The sequence below is a fragment of the Ambystoma mexicanum genome, chromosome 11, assembly GCF_040938575.1.
Source record: "Ambystoma mexicanum isolate Mex_15411 chromosome 11, UKY_AmexF1_1, whole genome shotgun sequence".
NCBI lineage: Eukaryota > Metazoa > Chordata > Amphibia > Caudata > Ambystomatidae > Ambystoma > Ambystoma mexicanum.
Genome location: NC_090934.1, coordinates 1,286,336,517 through 1,286,359,168, shown reverse-complemented (window position 1 = coordinate 1,286,359,168; position 22,652 = coordinate 1,286,336,517). Strand labels below are relative to the sequence as shown.

At 48.8% G+C, this 22,652-nt stretch overlaps 1 protein-coding gene across 1 annotated transcript in view; it reads right to left on the bottom strand.

The window, feature by feature from the left end:
- The window catches only part of ATP8B4 (ATPase phospholipid transporting 8B4 (putative)), a 5,389,235-nt gene that overhangs the window by 3,660,827 nt on the left and 1,705,756 nt on the right, over positions 1–22,652 (bottom strand). The gene's annotated exons all lie outside the window — the stretch shown is intronic.

Below are 22,652 nucleotides of genomic sequence, written 5' to 3'. Positions count from 1 at the left end.
AATCTTGCTTTGCGTTATTCTGCATCCTCTGCAGCAGAACGCTCATCGTGTCTTCTGCATCTGATCCTGGGCCTAAGGGAAAAGGCTTACCATCCTGAATCCAGTCTTCAGCAACACCTATAAAGACAAGAAAGAACAGGTTAGCATTACTGTCTTCAGTGACAGCTCTTCACTTACCTGGTCCATCGGCTGTCACCAACGCCTCGCGCTGCATTCCGGCATCTGAAAGACAAAGGCTTACCTACTCTTCGTGCGCTCCGGAGGTCTTCACACTGCATTCCGGCATCTGAAAGACAAAAGCTTACCAACTCTTCGCACGCTCCGGAGGCCTTCGGCGCTGCATCCCGCATCTGAAAGACAAAACAAGGTGCGTTTAAAGACATTCGGGAACTTTAATACTCACGTGCCATTACTCCTTTCCACATCTAACCCAGTGGGTATTCCGGCACCCTGCAGCCGCTCCGAACTTGTACCTGCAAAATAAAAAGACAGTTAGAGCGCATCGTGAAGCAGACAACAAGCGCTTACTTACGTGCTTCCAGGCGCTTCTATTCATCACACGGGCTCCATCTTCAACTCACTTCAGCCCGTCATCCGCCATCGCCGGAACCCTGCAAAACAAGAAACATCATTACTAAAGACTTTAAAGACATTAGAATTACTCGAAACTTACCGTTCGTGCAGTAAACGACGGACAGCAGTCCTCTGAAGTCAAGAGGCCTGCTCCCCTTATCCAGTGAAGAAACTGGTTACAGCACCCTGCCCCGAGGCAGATGGAGAGCACGGCGTTCACTTACCTAAGGTGAGAACGTTAACCTTTGGGGATCTACAGGAGAAGAAAAAGGGAAGAAGAGAGAGACATTCAATAACCCAGTTCCTTAATCCCATATTTTCTATCTGCAGACATCTTACCCTTCAAGTCAGACATGCAGTGCACAGAGGTCCAGCCCAAAGAGCCAGCCGTGTGTTACACATCACCTTTGCAGATACAGTATAAGCCCAGTCAAGACCGGCGCCTCTACGGGAATCAGGTGAGCGTTACATCTGATGAGTCTAGTGTGAGTGGGGAGATTGCAGCCACGGTCCCCCTCGATGTTGCAGACAGCCCCTCATCCATATGCAGAGCAACTGAGGAGGACACATATGAGATTGTCCACACCCCTGATGGCCAAACCAACCCCCAGATCTCATATAGTGACTCTGGTGAGAGTGATACACCTGGGCTTACGGGGCAAGGAGCAACACAGGAACATGCCAGTCCTGTGGCCAGTTCCCTTAGTGAAGCACCGGAAAGGCAACTGAGCCCGATTCCCAGCGGCCCAACCACATCAGCCATTGATGCAGAGCGGGCTCAGCAGCTCACAGGCCTCATTAATGACTTTATGCAAGACAATCGGCAGGCCAGGTAGGAGTGGCGGAATGAACTGAGGGCACTAGGCGAGGTCATTACAGACAGCACAAACCGGCTCTGCGAGGTCCTTGGCCGGATAGCAGATGCCCTACACCTCCTGCACGACAGCCCCAGCAGGAGGACACACCTTCTCAGTGCTCCTCCACCCAGACCAGCCCACTCCGTCGGTCCCAACGTACAATCCGCCGCCAGGACATGCATCCCCCTGGCTCTGGAAGCGCACAGTGACAATGCTGACATACATATGTGGCCTATGTGGTCCTTATGGGACTGGTGTGGGGTTGTTGTGGTGGGAGGGGGAGGGGGGTGAGGGTGTGTTTGGGAGTTGTGGGGGAAGGGGAAGGAGGATGAGGGTGTGTTTGGGAGTTGTGGGGGAGTTGTGGGGGGAGGGAGGAAGGTGGTTTAGGGTTTGTTTTTCACGTTTGAACCTTCAATTTCAGTACACCGGTTGTTCATCTAAAAATATCAGAATGGACATTCATCATTGCTCATGTGTCATTCAATATAGCACAGTGCATAGTGTACATGTATCCCCACAACCAGTGCCCGATGTCCTCACATCGTCACACCCTCTGCTGACTTGTGTGTCAGAAATATTGTTCAATCAATGCTTGCCGCACGGCACGTCCCTGCTGTGCATCAGCACCATGTTGCTGTCCTGCCCCTTCTTCCTCCTCCTCCCCTTCATCATCATCAGGTGCTAGCAGTCCCATGTCAGGGGGCAGGGGCATGTTCCGATGGATGCACATATTGTGCAGCATAATATATGCTATGGGGATCTTGGACAAATTCTATGGCTGTAGATGAGTGCCCCACCCGACTGGCTGATGCAACGAGATTGTGCCTTCAACAGGCCAAAGGTCTGCTTAATCACCACACGTGGTCGGGTATGGGAACGATTGTAGTTCTCCACATGCCTGTTCTGTGGGTTTCAGACAGGGGTCATGAGCCACAGCGTCAAGGGATAGACACCATCAACACATGAGAGGGGAATGAAGGTAGTGCATTCATGGTGGACAACTGAACTATTCTTACATGGCAGCAGGTGATTTCTGCCCATACGCACATGTCCCTGGATGCATTGACCCCATTTGTGGCCCCGCTATGTGTCCTGTGTAATGGAATGATGGAGGGGGTCGCATCTTCAAGATGGTTTATGGTGTGCACTCACATCTTGTAGCACGTGCATCGTATATGCATGCAGCTGTCTTGGGGTAAAATCATTGATGTGTTGTGTTCTGTGAGATTTGGTAGTAGGCAGTGTTGGCTGTAGTCAGTACCATATTCGCCATTCTGCACTGAACAGTACCATGGTGACTTGCAGCACTCCTATGGGTGTGCGGAACCAGTGACACGCTGTGGTATCCCTGTTGGGCTCACCTCAATGCACTCCCAGGGGTGACTGTCCTGTGTGGTGATATTCTGGAGGCAGCGACATGGTGCATATGCAGTGCATAGTGCTGGAAACCCTTACGATGTGTGAGGGCCGCTGATGAGTGGTGCATGTGTTGTTCAATGCGGCCAGGTTACCTGTTAGTCATGTAGTGTTAGGTGTCGGCCTTACTTCGTCACTGTGGGATTTGGTAGTCATGTGCCGTTTCACTTGCTTTCCCACGCAGGTGCAGTATGCATCTCCTCCCCTCTTCCCACCCAGGTGGAGTATGCAGCCACCCACCTCACAACCCCGATGCACTGCCATGGCCCGGTTAGGCAACTCAGCAAGCAACCAGGCACGTCGTCCAGCATGTCGCTCCATATAGCGTGGTAGCGTGGAGTTCCGCAGGACCAAAGAGTCATGAGTTCATCCTGGATATCGGGCACAGCAATGTGTGATGATCTTGCTGCCGTTACATACCATCTGCACGTAGATGGAGTGGTATTGCTTGCGGTTGCAATCCGCCACCACCATGGCATGCGGGACCACCAACTCCACATGGCTGCAGTCGAGTGCACCTACTCAATTTGGCATGCATGCCAGTGCATGGAAGGCAACTTTTGTATCAAATATCTCCTGGGGAGTCCGTGGTAGGGATATGTAGTCCCTTGTGTGCTTGAGGAGGGCATCCAGCACTTGGGTCAGTATCCGGGAAAATAAGGGTTGTGTTATGCCATGCATGTGCCCCACTGTGTGCTGGTGGGTGCGTGTTGCAAGGAAGTGCAGGACAGACACTACCTTCAGTAGAGGGGGAATGGCGGTGCGTATTTCTATGAGGCTCACTATGTCATTGTGTATCAGGTCCACTACGGTGGTGATGGTGTCACGGTCAAGCCGGTACAGGGTGTGGATCTGCTCAGGTGTTAGGTTGAAGGGGGTGGCTCTGATGCGAGGGATTGGGGGCTGCGTTGTGGTAATGGTGGCTGCACTGGTAGGGCATGCTGGGCCTGTCTCATCCTCCTTCTCCTCCTGTGTCTCCTCTGTGGTGGGGCCTGTTGTTGTTGTTGTTGTTGTAGTTGTGGCCTTGCAAGCAGGGCCTCCTGCTCCAGTAGTGCTACCACTATTGGTGTCATCTTGGTGTGGGAGGGGGTGTGGTGTGTGGGTGTGCGCCTTTTGTAATGGCCCTGACTCCATTGCCTCCACTTGTGCTGAATGTGTGCACCTGTGGCACTTTAAAACACTGCTCAGGGTTCTTAACACCTTCTTGGAGATGCCGGTATTTTCTCCATGCTGGTAAGGTCTATTTCGCCCTCCAGGAGACCGTTATTTGCATGTCCGCATTATTTGGGATCAGCTCCGGGTTACGGCATGCCGCTAATGTCGGCTTGGTGTGTTGCGCGCGCGCTCTGACCGCTATTTACGGCATCGTACTTTACGGTGCCGTAAATAGCGGTCTGGTTGGTCAGAATGGCACGTAGTGGTAAGCGATGCCGGTAATCCTTTACCGGCATCGTTTTTCCCTTACCTCCAACCTCGGAATGACCCCCAAAGAAATGAGATCGTTTGAGGAGTGTAAAGCTCTACTAAACTGATAGGTACAAGTACGACCAGCTCAGACATTGGTTAGCGACACCAGAAGTCAAACAAGCGGCTACAAGGGACCTCACTCCATTTGAAAGGTACTTGATAACCAACTCGGGATCCAAGAAGTTAGTTTCCTCTCTCTATAACTTCATCAACTCACAGGAAGAAGAAGTTAAATGGGTCTACATGATCAAATGGGGGAAAACACTGCGGGAGGATATACCAAAACAACAGTGGGAGGATCTGTGGATCAGCATACCAAAAATGACCCGATCAGTGCCAACAAGGGAAATGTGGCTAAAAGTAGTAACCCAATGGCACTACACACCGGAAAGACTACACACTATGTATCCGGAAACTCCCATTCGCTGCTGGAGAGGATGTTCAGAGGCAGGTACGTGGAAGCACATATGGTGGAACTGCCAGGGGATCAAAGGATTCTGGTCTGCAGTGAAGACGGAGATGAAAAAGATGTTCCCAGATGTGGAGCAGTTGGGGGAGAAAGTCTGGCTCTGCGGAATGAAAGACCAAACGGCCAAGAAATTCTACAAGTCACAATGGAGGAGTTTCATGGGTTTAGCCATAGCAGCATGGCGGCAATTGCCCAAAAGTGGAAAAAGCAAGACCCACCACTACTGTATGCATGGCTTCAGAAGGTCTGGTCACAAATGACCATGGAAAAGCTTACACATATCATACAGGGCTCGAATGAATCCTTCACAAAGGAATGGGGGAGGGTTCTGGACTACCTGCAATCGGACAATATGGAACAATGGTGCCCACATAATATTAGAATTACAGACATATTTAGTTCATAGACATTCCCGAGAACAAAAGAAACATCGAGAAGATCTTCCGGGGAAGGGAGGGGGGAGTTGCGGGATGTTACTCAGTTACAATTCTACCTTGTATGTATGTGAAAATAATAAAAATAAGTAAAAAAAAATAGAGAGGGGGGGTATAAAGTCTGCTACAGATATTACATCACACTGGAACAACTACACAAATCCAACCCGAACATTCCGCTGAGCTGCTGGAGAGGCTGTACCCCCAGGGGAACCCTCTTCCGCCTACTATGGATCTGCCCAAAAGCGAGGGACTACTGGCGAGGGATGGTGGATCAGATTAAAGAAATAATAGGCCTATCCTCCCGTGGGATCCAGGGATTATTCTGCTGGGGGACACTGGTGATGGGATGTTCTCACTCACGGGCCAAATGGCACGTCTACGTACTCATCTCCTAACAGCCGACAAAATAGCAATGGCTCGAATGGCATTATGGTGGTCGGAATGCTGGGAAATGGTAGCGGCAAAGAAGACAACAGCAATCCGAGCAGAGAATCTGACTGCTTTTCGAAACATCTGGGCCCCATTTATGGACTATGTCGAAAAATATCCAGGTATCACTCAACGGCCCCCTCGCTGGCTGCAATAAGAACTGACTAAGAGAGGCGGAGGGTGCCACCTCCAGAGACTGCCCAGGCCAAGGTCCAGTAGAATGAACCTTTGTTACTTGCACTGATGCTATGCACTGTATGTTGTTTTGATTCTCTTTGATGTCATTGCCAACTTATCTAAAATGTTTAATAAAATGTTTGGTTGAAACAAAAACATGACCTTTCAATCCCTATGAAAAATGTGTTAATTGCACTCCTTTGGTCACATTTCTTTCAACATTCGTTTGGGAGTGGGGGGCACACCCAATCCCCTCTTAGAATGGTTGGTCTCACTTTCCGTGCTCGCTTGTTTAGGCAAAATATGGGGCCTCTTTTAAATAATATTTTCCAGGGCCTCTTTTAGTTCCCAGGCCAGCACTGCACAAGCCCATATGAACCCTGCTGTTTTGATTACCTGTGACGTTGGGGTAGGTGCAGCCTCCTTCACTGGCCAACACGCTTGCCTTTCAGTATAACATTTCACTCAATGTCTCCTGCTACTTCTATTTGCTCATCCAGCATTCAGTGTTTGAAAAATCTCACGTAACATACCACTACACACCTGGATTTGATATCCATTTAAAGTATGAAACAGTGGCACAACATTCATAACAATATGGCATTGTGTGTTTTAATTCGATGTGACTAGTAGACGGTATAACATGATGAAACTACACATCTGCTTGAACGTATTCACTAAGGTCCATTAAAGTGAGGATAGATACTACTTAATTGAAATCCACTGGAATATGTACAAGAATTGTATGACCATATCATATCCATTTTTCATGTTATCAGGTAATATTATCCCCACCAATAATATCACCATATATATGGTCGTGGGGTATGGCCATAGGCGATATTATTAGTGGGGATAAATTATGGGGTTATTGGGACCAGGGGTTACGGGGGGTGTCCCCCGCTCTATTAAAAAAAATGATGGGAGGGCAATATTTTTGTATGGCAATATTTTTGCGGGGATATTAACACACGGAACCTTTTTCATGACTGGTACAACACTATTGTAAAATACCTCCTAAAACTTGATTTTAACACCTTTCAATGTGAAAATATATTTTGTGGCTTTGAATTAAAAATGTGATGGCCCAGTAACCTATTTCCTCTGCCCACGGAACTAGGGGTACGTAGAGGTCATTAGACATGCAGAGTGTATTTGACCAAAACCCTGACTTCTCATGCTCACAGAAACCAATACTGATCTACGGGCACTGACATACAGACCTAGAAAAAAGACCTCTATGGTTTCCAAAGGAGTGCAGAACGGGTTAGTATTCAGAAAGTAGGAGTCCCTCAAGGACACTTAAAAATGCATTTGCAAAACTAAATTTAATAGCTCCTGGTCAGAACAAATGGTTCCTAGTCACAAAAAAATCATGATACCCAGTAGCTACTTTTAGCTCCTGCTCCATGAATCCCAATTTCGACCTCTAGAAGATTATGGCATGCAGGACGGTATCTCCTCAGGGGAGAATCTTTCTTTCCCAGATGTAATGGGAGTATTGCTCAACGTGGAGAGTAAGACATTTTGGGACTGAAAAACTTGACAGTTTTTTTGTCTTCAAGGGAAGAGTGGAGTGGGGCATCGGGAGCTCTTCTCTCTTACCCTAGTAGTCTTTACTCAGACTGATCGTAACTAGTGTCAGAGTTTTTCTCTGCCTCTAGCTTCAAGCCATACAAAAAGATTTCTTGGGCCCACCTCCCATCCGGGGGCTTCCCTGGGTTCTCTCCATCTCCGTTCCAAATGTCGGACTGGAATAGAGGTTGCCAAGGGGTTTCTTGTAGCAGGATCCCTACCAGCTCATTCCTCTTAACCCGTACTAGATTGTAAAACAAGTTCAAGAGAGCCATTTATATTTCCTCCCCACTGGACAAGAGAGGCAACACCTTTAACCTTCCCTTTTGTCTAGTTTCACCCAGAGGCATAACATACATAACTGAGCTGGTAGGGATTTCGACCTTAAGCTCTAGGAAAATGTTTGTTGTCTATACTGGCAATTTGGTATTTGTGGTGAAAGAAAAGGTTATAAGTGTTATCCTCCACACATTTCCTAGTGAGGAAAATGGCTTGGGAGGTCAAGGGGCTAATCCGGACACCTCGTCTTTGGCTCAGAGGTTGAAGGTGCTCTCATGACCTTTCTATAAGGTCCGGCACACTGGTAGAAAAGAGGACCTGTCTGGAGCTCCCCCTAGGTACAAGTGTTAGGGAACTGGAGCATGTCTTGGTTTCTTGGGTACATGACCCACTAGTGGCAGAAGGGATGCTACTCCACTCTTTCCCAGATGTAACAACTGTGGAGCTAGTATCTATTAAACGTGTGTGGGATCCCCAGTTTGTGTCAATTGACTCCGATCCCAACATCTGACACCATATGAGGGGTATAGGAGAAAGTATGAGTCTAAGCTACCTCACCCTTGGGGTGCTATGGTAAGTGTTGACACACAACAACGAAAAGGTTAATGTAGCATAATTAGACTACACTAGTGTAAGAACACATGTAGTTAAAACAAAGTTTATTCTAAAACCAAAAGTAAAAAATGGTGACAGCAAGCAAAATACTAACATAATAGTGTATGCACAAGCATTACAATTTATATTTTTGTCACAGTATTTAATACACAACATAGTTTATGAGCCATGGATTAGTAACATAGCCCATCTCGAAAAGGGACTGTCGACACTATGTTTTTTGTTTCTAGTTCGGAAGAGGATGTCTAGTCTGGGATGCAATTATCTAATGTTGTGAGTCACCCAAGAGGTCCAAACTGTCATCAGGACTCCTGAAAGCTGATTGATATCAGGGTATAGGAACAGAAGGAGAGTGCTTCACCAGTCGACCATTAGTAAGTGGGTAATGAGTAGAGGGCGCCTTTGGGTTTAACACAATACGATGGTGCCGAATAGGCCATGTCATGAAAAGGTTCAACGTAATTTTCTAAATTCAGTCCTGTAGTCACGTATCTGTTAAGATGGATTTCTGAACTCTGACCTGGAGGGGCAGAGGTTCAAAAGGCCAGCCTAGTGTCCTGGTCCGGGTTCCCTGAATGAAGTAATACAGGGTCATTCTGACCTCGGAGGGCCCGGTATTTCCTCCTTCAGGGAACCCGGGCTTGGTCCTTCCCCATTCCCATTCGAGCCCCCATGGGGCTCAATGGGAATGGGCAGGGAGCTAACAACGGGCCCGTTAATAATGGGCCCATTGTTAGCTCCCTGGTCCCCGCTATGTTCGTCTGGAAAAACCAGACGCCCAGAGCGGGTCCCGCAAGGGGACCTCGTAATAGTGCGGAGGGGGTTTTACGGCACCGGCACCATTACCGGCGCCGTTAAACCCATTCCGCACTAGTTATAATGAGGCCCTAAGTCTCAGGAGGGGTGAGGGTGACTGAAGGACATCAATGGGAATGGGGAGGGAGCTAACAACGGGCCCGTTAATAACAGACCCGTTGTTAGCTCCCAGGTCCCCTCGCGGGACCCGCTATGGACGTCTGGAAAAACCAGACATCCAGAGCGGGTCCCGCGAGGGGACCTCATAATAGTGCGTAGTGGATTTACTGCTAGGAAAACAGGAGAAGCGGTGTCACCACTAGGAAAACAGGAGAAGTGTCCGTCCCGTGCGTATACGTGGTGGATCGCGTAGACATGGAAACGCGATCCACCACGCATGCGCATGGGACGGACACTTCACAGACGAACATCCCAGATGAATTCTGAAATATCGTGAAACATATACTGCTCACGCATGAAAGCCACTACCACAGGGATTTTTTCGATGACAAGATCGGAACGTTATTGCCTGCATTCCTGCTGAAAGGTACGCCTGCTCTTTTATGCACTAGATACTCCACTTAGGAGGCTATTTTTGAATTATACTGCACCTTTTGCAGAAGCCTCCCTGGATCCATGACTTTTGTGTACACGTGACTACAGTACTGAATTTAGAAAATTACGTTGAACCTTTCCACGACGTGAGCTATTCAGCACCATCACATTGTGTTCAGCCCAAAGGCCCCCTCTACTGATTACCCACTGACTAATGGTCGACTGGTGAAGCACTCACCTTCTGTTCCTATACCCTGATATCAATCAGCTTTCACAAGTCCTGATGACAGTTCGGAACTCTTGGGTGACTCACGACATTAGATGATTGCATCCCAGACTAGACATCCTCTTCCGATCTAGAAACACAAAACATAGGGCCTCATTGCAAGATGGGCGAAATGGGATTAACGGCACCGGTAAGGGTGCCGGCGCTGTTAATCCCATTCCACCCTATTACGAGGTTCCCTCGCAGGACCTGCTCTGGACGTCTGGTTTTATCCTTGTATCTCAACCTTTCAGAAACCATGCGTGAAGGCTGAGAGTCCTGATATGTGGATGGAGAACCCGACCCCCCTCTCGTGAGAGAAGCCTCTCTCTTTGTGGAAGACGAATCAGAGGACAGATGGACAAGTCCAGAAGGTCCGGGTACCACATTTTCTGGCCCAGTCCGGGGCAATTTGGATCATGAATTTCCCAAAGCTCCTCACCCTCCTTATTACATGAGGAATGACGGGGATTGGAGGAAACACATATAGGAGTGGAAAATCCCAGTCTGCTACGAATGCGCCTCTTGAGCTCCTCTCGGGGAAATTCCCTTGAGCAGAACAGTTCGCACTTCCTGTTGGCCCTGGTTGCAAACAGATCTACTTGAGGGGTTCCCCAAAGGGTGAAGATCTCTTGAAGGACTTCCTGAGCTAGTTCCCACTCGTGGGAGACTGTGCTCTGCCTGCTCAGAGCATCCGCCGTCATGTTCTTCTTTCCGGCTAGGTGTACTGCAGACAGAGATTCCTTCTTGAATGGCTCAGAACCAGACCTTCATTGCCTCTCTGCACATTGGTAGGGACCCTACATCTCCCCTTTGTTGAGGTAGTACATGGCCACTGTGTTGTCCGTCATTATCAGGACATTCTTCCCCTGTACAGAGGGCAGAAAGGCTTTCAGCGCTAGTCTGATTGCCCTCAGCTCTAAAAGGTTGCTATGTAGTTTGGACTCTGATGGAGACCAACGACCTTCTGATGGTTAAATTGTTGGTATGGGCTCCCCACCCACTGATATCTCCAGCCATGATTGCCAAAAAGGTTCTCCTTTCAAGATGTTCTCTTGACAGGCCCACCACTGAAGGTCCAGTGTGACTCTGTTGGGGATTTGTAGGAGATATGACATCCTTCCTTTGGACTGTGACCACTGGGGTCCTGAGAGCCAACTGGAGAGATCTTATTCTCAGGCAAGCCTCTGGCACCAGAAAAATGCAGGATGCCATGAGACCGAGCAACCACAGAAAGGCTGGTAGATGCTGGACAGTCTGGAATTTGGTGACCATCTGCAGAATGTCTTGAGCCCTCACCTCTGGTGGCGAGGCTTTCCCCAGGGATGTATCCAGGATTGCTCCGATAAATTGGAGTCTTCGTGATGATATCATGTGGGAGTGACAGGTGAAGGTGAGATGTTCCAGGGCCTGTTCTGGGGAACTGGCCCTGATCAACCAATTGTCCAGATAGGGGTAGACGTGAATCCCCTCTCTCTTGAGACTCGCTGCCACTACCGCCATTAGCTTGGTGAAAACCCTCGGGACGGAGGTCAGCCCAAATGGCAGAACCCGAAACTGAAAATGAGACCCGTAAACGGCAAACCTCAGGTACCTTCCGTGCTTGCGATGGATCGACACATGAAAGTAAGCATCCTGGAGGTCTAATGATACCACCCAATCCTGAAGCTGGAGGCCTGAAGGATCTGAGAAAGGGTAACCATCTTGAACTTGTCCTTCCTGAGGAACTTGATTAAGTCTCTTAAATCCAAGATGGGTCTCAATCCTTCGTCCTTCTTGGGGATTAGAAAATATGGGGAGTATCAACCCTTGTTCCTCTCCATTACAGGTACTGGTTCTATAGCACCTTTCTCTAGCAGGGTTAAAATCTCCTGCTTAAGGAACGGATTTTGAACTTTTAAAGAGTTGTTCCCCATCGGGCGACACTGAGGTTTTTGCAGAAAAGTTAGACAGTAATCTTGGGCAATTGTTTCCAGTGCCCAAGCATCTAAAGTAATAGCCTACCATTCTGTCAGATGCTGTGTTAACTTGCCTCTCACTGCAGTCTTGTGCACGAAGACCTCAGAGGTTTTGGGGCAGCTGACGCAGTGGCTGAAGGTAAGGCAGCCGCTGCTGGTGCAGTTCTAGTACCTCTCCCCCGTCCACCACGGGGGAATTTCCTCTGTCCTCATTGAGCTGGCTGTCATCTGCTCTTTCTGAATGCGGAATAATAGCGAAAGGACCTACCCCTGCAGGGGGCACCTGTGGGGCGGTTTGGAGTTTGCCATATTGCAGCCCCAAGTGATTGTGCCGCCTTGGAAGTTTGCAGCTTCTCCAAACTCTCATTAGCTTTATTTCCAAATAGATGCATGCCATCAAAGGGCATGCTGAGAAGCTTGGACTGCACGCCTGGGGCAAATCCTGACTTCCACAACCAAGCAAATCTGCGGATTACCGTACTAGCCGCCATGGCTCTGCTGATCCTGTCAACAGAGTCAAGACCAGTCTGTATGGACTCGCACATAGCGTCCTTCCCATCCTTGACAAGATTAAGAAACATGTCTCGTTCCGCCCCTTCGAATGGATGTTCCTCCCACGTATTCCTCAGCTTATGATATTCGTATCCTGCCAGCTTTGCTGCTTTGGAATTTTTTGTGGCATCCATGTCCTTCTACGGGCTCTGTACCGTGTCGACGCCACCATCAATATAAATAGCTCATGCCGTGCCCGTTGGCTTCAGTTCTGTTTTTTCGAGGAAATATTCGAGGAACACCCAGGCGTGCCTCATGACTGATAGACTGTTCGTGAGAGGAAAGTGTAAGTAACATAAACTGTACTGCGGGGTAGGATGGGAGGGGCGATGAGGAATACGTGGGAGGAACATCCAGTCGAAAGAACATTACAGTTGGTAAATAACTTGTTCTTCGAATGGATTGTGTCCTCCCACGTATTCCTCATCTTATGATAGACTCCCGTAGAAGTGGTATTTTTGGAGGTGGGAGTACTAGTTATTGTTCTCATGGACGAAATGAAGTACCGCCTTTGCAAATAAACCCTCATTGGAATAACAGACATCTAAGCAATAATGCTTGATGACGGTATGCATTGATGCCCATGTTGCAGCTGAACAAATATCTGCTGCAGGGACTCCCCTCTTCAGAGCTGCAGAATTAGCCATCCCCCTAGTGGAATGGGCTCGAAGCCCATCCGGTGGGTCTTTTCCCGCCAATCTGTAGCACTCAATTATAGCCAGAATGAACCAACGGGATATAGTCTGTTTTGTCACCGCTAATCCCAATTTATGACCTGTATAACCTACAAAAACTTGGTCATCTTGACGTAATTTTGATATTCTTGAAATGTAAAAACTGAGGGCCCTTTTGGGGTCCAGTCTATGCAGTCTCTCCTCTTCTTTGCCCAAATGAGGAGGAGGATAGAATGTTGGTAATATGATTTTTTGTGACAAATGGAGGAAGTCAGAAACTACTTTTGGTAAGAAAGAGGGTTTAACCTTAAGAACCACTTTGTCCTTTGTAAAAAGTAGTATATGGAGGTTTACATGAGAGAGCCTGTAGTTCACTAACCCTGCAGGCTGATGTTAAGTGTACAAGAAGGACAGTCTTTAATGTTAGAAGCCTCAAGGGACAGGAGTGCTGAGGCTCAAAAGGTATACAAGTTAGAAACTTAAGTACTAGATTTAAATCCCAAGTTCGGACATGAAAGGGGACCAGAGGGTATACATTAGTAAGCCCTTTCAGGAATTGAATTATTAATGGAATTTTGAATGGAATTTTGAAGTAAGAAACCTCTTCTGAGGAGCGCTTGAAAATGGATAGCGTGGTTGGCCACCAGGGGGCGCACGGATGACGGTCACCGTAGGTCTGCAAAGTGAGTTGAGTCCCCACTTCGCGACCCCCCCCCACGGAGGATAAATAGAGAAAAGCACATCCGAAGACCTCCCCACGACTCAGGAGAAAACCCAACTGAAAACAGACCAGGAGAACCTAAGAAACCACTGTGAGAAGTTTGCGCCGGGGACGGCGCGAAAGTGAAACGCAGACGGCCATGCGCAGTGGCTCAGGAAGCGAGCACCCGAGGACAACGTATACCCTCCTCCCGCATGTCCAGCACAGAAGCGGAGGGGCAGCGGCCTATAAGGTCCCCAGCAGCAGCCGGGCCGGGACCCCTGGGAGTGCCCCCCAGCCCGTGGACCACCAGAACGCACAGGATGCACCGCCATCCCCAGAGGAAAGCGACGCCTCCCACCACTTGCGGATCATAACAGCAGCTGCGGCTGCAGTACCTGGACGCGCTGTGTCCCACGGGTGCACGTCCCAGGCCCGGAGAGACCTACGAAGGACAATTATGGGGCACCACCCGCTGGAGGGTCACTGGCCCTGGTTTCCGGCGCTCCACTGCTTGTGCCACCATAACTGCCACCTGTTGAGGGGCCCCAGAGGGAGGTGAGGCTGCGGCAACCTTGAGACAGAGACTGAATATTAACGCCACAATCTTTTTATTGGCTGCCACAATGAACGGACACACAACGCCTCAACACCTAAGTACTGCCCGCCCCCCTAAAGGAAGTAAGCTAGATCTCATGGCGCAGACCCCCACATATCGTGCCAGGTCCGCCCAGTCACTCATGGGTACAGCGCCTATACGGAGCGACCCCACCACGATCCTCAGTACCCCCAGTCAACCCTCACAAAAGATAAAGCACCTCCGACACACAGCAGAGGCTCACGCGGAAGAGGGGAATGATTGCACCGTAGACCTTCCATGTGCACCCACACGGGACCCCAATAATGGCACCAAAACTGCACAGTAGCGTAACCCAAGATACTCAGGAGAGCCGGTCAAGTGGCACAGCGAGTAGAGCGCTCGCTTTGACATCAGTGCAGAGCCTGCGAACGCAGGTTCGAATCCCGGCAGCGCCAAACTCAGCGTTTCATCCTTCCGAGGTCGATAAATGAGCACCACACACCGTGGGTAATAATAAGCAGCGCTCAGATACCTGAGGGTTCGTAGCGCTATATAAATGCCAAATTATTATTATTATTATTTATTATTACTCCTCCACAACAGATCCAAATAAGATACTAGGTCCCCTACGGACGCATTGCTGATCTCACCTGCACAAGACTGCCCAGCATTAAGAACTGTGCCCTGCTCTGATAAGGAGTGGTCATCATGCTCTTACCTGAAGTGGAAGTCCTCCCATAAATACCCTGAGCACGGGCAGACTCAACAGCGCACAAAGCGGTCCAAAGAGACCCTTTATCAGCCTCCCACCCACACAGTAGGCTGCATCACAGCCCAACGACCTGGAACCATCCTAAAGCTAACGGCGTGTGTCTCCTCTGACACAACAATTACCACAATGACCTCATGAACACTAAGAGCAAACTAGCCAGGTACGCATACACGCCACCCCTCTTGATCTCTGAATACAAAGACACAATGTCGACAGACACCTCGGAGATATGCGCAGCCACCACCAAGGGGGACATCGCTGCACTCCTGAACAAAATAAAAAACATGGGAGCCAACCTAGGCGGCAAAATGGACAAGATCACACAGAGAATGGACAATATCGAAGAGAGGCTAGAAGGGGTGGAGAACAACCAAGCCTCAATAGATACCCTTGAAACCCAAATGGATCTGAGAATACGGAACATCGAGAAAAGGGAGGAAGAATTTCGCCTGAAGATGGACGAGTTAGAAAACAGAGAAAGAAGAAACAACATACGGTTTTGCGGAATTCCAGAACACGAGGGGGAAACAGAGAAAGACCTCAAAAAAACAATTCACAACATCATCAAAATCCTCACGGCAGACATCTTGGCGGCCCAAGATCAGTCCTCGCTAGATTCCACCGATACCAGGACAGAGCCAGGATACTAGAGAAAGCCAGATCTGGTGGTCCCCTCACATTCGGAGGAGCCCAGATGACCATATTCCAGGACTTGTCCTCGCTTACCCTAGCCTTGAGACATCTCTGTAATCCACTGAGGAAATGGCTCAAAGAGCAAGGCATCCGATACAGTTGGGGATACCCCTTCTCCCTCACCTTCGAGCATGGAAGCAGAAAGATACAGCTACGATCAGAAGAGGATATGCACGACTGCACCGCAGACCTTCTCGGAACAGGCCAAAGGAAGGAGAGCGAGAAGAACCCGAGCAGAATAGATTGCGATTGGAACTCCAGGGACCAAGGAGAAAAAGAGTGAAGGGGTCAAGAAAGTACAGGCGAGGCAACAATACACCAGATAGTGACAAATGAAAAACCCACCCCAGCGGCCCCCATCCAAAAGATGGCAAATCGGGTAACAAAGCAAGGGTTACCGTCAAGACCCAGGCGACCTGTATATCCCCATAACGGGGCCAGACTTGTAGAAGAGTCCCCCCCCCCCCCGAAGGGAGGGCTGACGAGCCTTAAAACCGCATGTATCAATATATTTCCTTTTATAACAGTTATTGTTGAGTTCTAATGTGTGGGGGGGAGAGCAGGGGGCGGGCAGGGGGCTCAAAACGTTAAAATTATTGTATCCGCAATAAGGACCGTGCGGTAACGGTCCCCACTGTTGGTCCCACATTGGACTGACTGTTTCCACCCAGTCCAGATCGGACGCCACCAAGCAAAGATGCAAGCCCTTGTCGTTAAGGGGAAAGATGGAGAAAGGGAACAGAGGGTAAGGGGTATCACGGCGTATACCTCAAAGGGGAGGGAGTGGGGAGGGCAGGGGAAAACACTGAAGCTCAAGACGGCCATGAGCAACCACCAGAACACTCCTACTTTGTTGGCATCCTGCAAAAAAAGATGCGACCTGGTGGACAAACTAAGAAAACATATAAATGGTTGATAGCCACGACACAGTAAGCGACAGGCTTGGCACAATTAAAATTGGGACACTGAGGGCCTCATTACACGGATGGCGGAGAACCATGGCGCTATTAGCGCCATGGTTCATGCCGGTAAAATACCGGCACCGCCTTGGCGGAAAGGGGAATTACCGCCCCATTCCAAGGTTGGCGGGGCGGTAATTCCCCCTTCCACCATTGCCCTTCCCCATTCCCATTTTTGCCCCATAGGGCATAATGGGAATGGGCAAGGCGCTAATTACGGTACCGCAAATTGCGGTACCGTAATTAGCTCCCTGGGTCCCTTTGTGGGTTGGTTTTTAACGCCTGCAAATAGCAGGCGTTAAATCCCCCAACCCGCAAAGGGACCTCGTAGTAAGGCGGTAAGGATTTACCGGTACTGGTATTTTACCGGTACCGGTAAATCCTTACCGCCATCCGTGTAATGAGGCCCTGAATGTCAAGGGACTCAATTCCCCCACCAAAAGGTCAGTAGTGTCCAGAGAATTCAAAAAGTTGAAGCTCGACATACTCTTCTTACAGGAAACTAGATAAAGTAAAGGGGAGGAAGGAGGGTCCTATATACCAAGATAGGCACCGAACATTGGAGCTCAAGCCCACTCAAGAAAGCAAGCGTTGGCAACCTAATCAGTAAAGAGCTCCGATTTGAAATCCTGAAAACTTGGGCAGACGTAAGCGGCAGAGCACTCGTACTGGTCGGCAAGATACAGAATACCACCATCACAATTGCATCCATATACGCCCCCAACTCTGTACAGTCCAGGTTCCAACAACATATAGTCCCCAAAGTCATGATTGAAGCGGAAGGCGAAGTGATCCTATGAGGCGACCTCAATATGTGGACAGACCCAGCCCTGGACAGACAAGCCGGCAACCCACAGGCAACTACCCCACCGGAGTCTAGCCGCTCAAAGGTAACAGAAATGATGGACGCCTACAAGCTCAAAGACCCTCAGTCGAATGGCGCTCCCCCACAGAAGCTCGAAATGGTGCTGCAACGAGACACTCTGGAGGGACCCGATATTCTGAGAACAGCTCATGAAGGACATCAACCAGTACTTCAAGCAGAATAACACAGGCAAAATCTTGTTAAACACAGTATGGGACGCAGGGAAAGCCACGTAGAGAGGCATACTCATCAAAGAAGGAGCAGCAAAGAAAAGGGAGCGCCAGCTCATAGAAAACAAGCTCAGAAACGAAATAACTCAACTAGACCTTAGCGCCCAATCTGCCGGCTCTGATAGAAACCCAAAAATAGAGGAGGCTAACAGCAAGATAGAGGAATTTCGGTAATTGGAAACTGACCAAATCGTGCACAAACTTCAATACTGAAACAAAAACAATACGAAAAAGGGGATAAGGCAGACGCTCTGCTCGCCGCCATAATCTGTGGACTACGCAAAGAAAGATGGGTGTCAACTATAGAAAGTGAGGCCGACCTCCACGGAGGCCACACCCCCGATATTCCTGAAGCCTTCGCCAGCTTCTACGAGAAACTGTACACCTCAGACACCAAACCAGACGAGCAAGCAACAGCAGAATACATGAGCAAGATAACTATTCCAAGCCTACCCCAGCACATAGCACAAGCCATCGATGCCCCCATCACAGGTGAGGAGATAGAAGAGGCGATCAAAAGGCTCCCAATGGGAAAAGCCCCCGGAAATGACGGATACACGGCAGGGTTCTACAAAACTTTCATCGATGCCCTCCTCCCATTCATGATCAAGCTCTTTAATCACATCCTTCAATCAGGCTCTGCACCCAAATCTTTCCCTGAGGCACTAATTACAGTCATCCCCAAAGAAGAAAAAGATCCCAAGTTATGCGCATCCTACCACCCTATTTCCCTCCTAAACACAGACGCCAAAATCTACACAAGGGTCCTCACCGTACGGTTGGAGATGCATATGCCTGCCATAATCCACAAGGACCAGGTGGGATTCATCCTTGGCAGACAGGGAGCAGACTCCACTCGTAAGACCCTCCACCTTATACACAAAGCCAAGAAATTGGCAAAAACACGTGCACAATTCTCAATCGATGCGGAGAAGGCGTTCGATAGAGTCGAATGGCACTTCCTGGAAGCAAAAGAAACCTAAAGAAAATAGGTCTAGGCCCCGCTCTTCGACGAGGAATCAAGGCTGTCTACACCTCGCCACGAGCGTCCGTTACAGTAAACTCCCAGTACTCACGCTGGTTCTCCCTGAGCAGAGGAACGAGACAGGGATGCCCCCTCTCGGCAATTCTATTTGCGCTATCACTGGAACCACTGGCACAAAGCTCGGAACGAACGATGCCTCGAAGGTTTACATGTGAACGGAAGAGAATATAAGTTGGCCCTGTACGCAGACGACATTTTGCTCCATGTGCAGAACCCGACGACATCAATGCCCCAAGCGATCCACGTCATCGATGATTATGGCGCATTGTCAGGCTTCAAAATTAATAAAACCAAATCCACCCTCTTCCCATTATATGAACCCACTACGAACAAAAGAGCAGAATTTGAACAACTGGGCCTTACCATCGGAAGCCCGACACTACGATATCTAGGTGTCAACCTGACGAGAGATCTCGCTGATATAAACAAAGCCAACTTCCCCCAACTTCTCACCACCTTCTACGCAGACCTCGCAAAATGGCGACCCCTCACAATTTCCTGGATGGGACGCCTGAACGCCATCAAGATGGTTAGTCTCCCACGTTTCCTATACCCCTTCCAGGTACTCGCTGTGACAGTCCCAGAAGACTTCTTTAAACAAGTGAGAAAGGCAATAAATGGATTTCTATGGGAGGGGAAGAAACCCAGAATACCCTATGAAACTCTCATCTTACCCAAAGATCAAGGGGGAGTAGGCCTCCCCGACATCGAGCGATACTACCAAGCAGCCCAATTAAGAATCCTCATCCCACATCTAAGAGACAGGAAGGACCTGCAATGGGTCCAGTTGGACAATGACAACCTGACCCCTGTGACACTCGCAGAATGGCTATGGGTCCCCAGACCACAACTCACAAGAAGTCTACGCAACCATCCAATATTAGGGACAATATGGAACATATGGAAGGAAGGAAAAGGGATAACGGGAGTGACCACATGGCCATCCCCTTTGAGCCAACTTTGGGCCCCAGGGATCAGAGAAGAAATCCCAGAACACCCTAGATACCAAACCTGGTTCGATGCAGGACTCTAAAGGGTCGGCCTGCTGTGGAGAGAAGACAAATTCATACCAATCACAGACTTGGAGGAAGCCCTCCAACTGCATCCAATCCCAATTTTCCTCTACTTACGTTTGAAGGGCGCCCTATCCAAGCAAGAATGGAAAACCAAGATACGAAGAGAACTCACCCCTTTCGAGAAAATCCTCGACACGACCTCCACGAATGAAGGCCTGATAGCACGCATGTACAGCGGCCAGATCTGTAAAGACCAGGTCTTGAACCTCCGCCTTAAAGAAAAATGGGAAAAGGATTTCAACCGAGAATTTGACCACAAGGCACGGGACACAATTTGCAAAACACCATCCCGAATATCAATCGCCGCACAATACAAACTACATGCAATCAAATTACTTCACAGATGGCAGTACGACCCCCACAGAATATCGGAAATATACCAGACCAACAGGCCAAAATGCTGGAGACAATGTGGAATGGATGCTAACTACTGGCACATGTGGTGGGACTGCCGAAAAGTCTGCATATACTGGAACAAAGTCCTTGGATGGATTAAACAAATAGACGGCATTGAAAGAGACCCATCCACCCTCCTGATCTTATTTGGCTTAGAAGTGGAAGAGGACAAACTAATCGGGATAAAGGGCCTGGCATCCCCACTGTTATTAGCTGCGAGAGCCGGCCTAGTTATCAAATGAAAATCTCCACACCTCCCAGTTAAAAAAGAATGGATTCATATTTCCAACAAATATTTACACAATGGAGAAAATCACGGCGGCCCTCAATCTACATATAGCAAACCAGAGGGAAAACAACTCAATATACCCTGAATCCCCGTAAAGTACACTTCAGTACAAGAATCGGACAACATCTGACATGCCACAAGCGAAGAAGCCTGTTGCAAGACCTGATCATATGTAAACCAACCGAGATAAATGTCCCATCTCGAGATAATCATAGACTAAGTTCCTGTCAACGAAATGGAAGAACACGACATGCCGTCTTGGGAAGGGAGGGTGGGAAGGGATCAAAACAATTCAACCCAAATGGGAAGGAAAGACAAATCCGCCAACTGTACAGTTTTTGTTTAACAACAATGATATACTGATTTAACAATGTGAATATAACATGCACCTACCTGTATTCATTGTCCGTAGGTTTCAAAATCAATAAAACTCAAATAAAAAAATAAAAAAGAAAATGGACAGCGCAGCTAGGTATCCTTTAATTGTTCCGATCTGGAGCCCCAGATTGGCTAGATGCAATAGGAAAGAGAGCACCATTGGGGTGCCACATTGAAAAGGGTCCACATCCTTATCCTTGCACCAGTTACTGAACTTGTTCCAACAACACTGGTACAAAGATTTTGTTGCTGGCCTTCTGGCCGAAAGCAAAATCTCCATTACATCATCCGGAAGATCCCAATCCCTGTATCTGAACCTCTCAGAAACCATAGGTGAAGGATGAGTGTCTTGACCTCTGGATGGAGAACTCGACCTTCCTCTTGCGAGAGAAGATCCTCTCTTTGCGGAAGACGTATTGGAGGGCAGATGAACATGTCCAGAAGGTCCGGGTACCACGTCCTCCTGGCCCAATCCGGGGCAATTAGGATCATGGTTTTCCTGAAGTTTCTCAACCCCCTGATTACTTTAGGAATCACGGGGACTGGAGGAAACGCGTACAGAAGTGGAAAGTTCCAGTCCGCATCTCCTAGAGCTCCTCTTGGAGGAAATTCCCTTGAGCAGTACTGTTCGCACTTCCGGTTTACCGTGGTCACAAACAGATCCACTTGAGGGGTTCCCCAAACGGCGAAGTTCTCCAGAAGGACGTCCTGAGCTAGCTCCCATTCGTGGGAGACTGTGCTCTGCCTGTTGAGAGCGTCTGCCGCCGTGTTCTGCTCTCCGGCTAGATGAACTGCCGATAGAGAGATTCCTTCTCGTATTGCCCAGAACCAGAGCTGCATTGCCTCTCTGCACAGTGGTAGTGACCTACAGAAGACATAGACTTAAAGAAGTCTGACTTACATAAAGGGGTAAATCTCCTTTCCTGTACATGAGTTTGGGTCGAAGGAATTGAAGGAACCTTCGATGGTATCGAAGGAGTCTTCAAAGACACCGATGACGTCTTCGACAAAGGCGTCAAAAACACTTTTGGCTTCGATGTCGAAGCCGTCTGCGCCGATGGCGTCGACGAAGCCGTCGAGGGTTTCAATGACTTATGTTTTTTAGATGGTGTCGGGGAAACACTCGATTCTCGAGGAATCTTCGACGATTTGATGTCGACTCGAGTCTTTCGAGTTTCACCCTTACTACTGGATTTTTCCACAGTAGTTCCTGACTTCCCTGTGTCGTCCGACGGAGCGATCAGTGTCTGGCTCTTTTGAGGCTTATTTGAGGGGGATGAGGACGCATTCTCAAAGACCTTCATCATCTTCCTTCTAAATTCATCCAATTTTCTTGGGGAATCCGACTTTGTCGGGTCTGGTACCAATTCGGTAGATGTATCTGAGGAAGAAGCGGAAGATCTATGTCTCCTCTTAACCTTTTTTGAAGAGGAAGATGAAGAGCGTCTCGATCTACTGCGTGATCGAGATCTCTTAGAGTGTTTACGACGATCCGATTCTTTCGAATCGCTCGATTTCCTATGTCTTTGTGACGAGGCCCTTGAGGAGGCCTTGGAAGCTTCCCGCCCCACCCCCA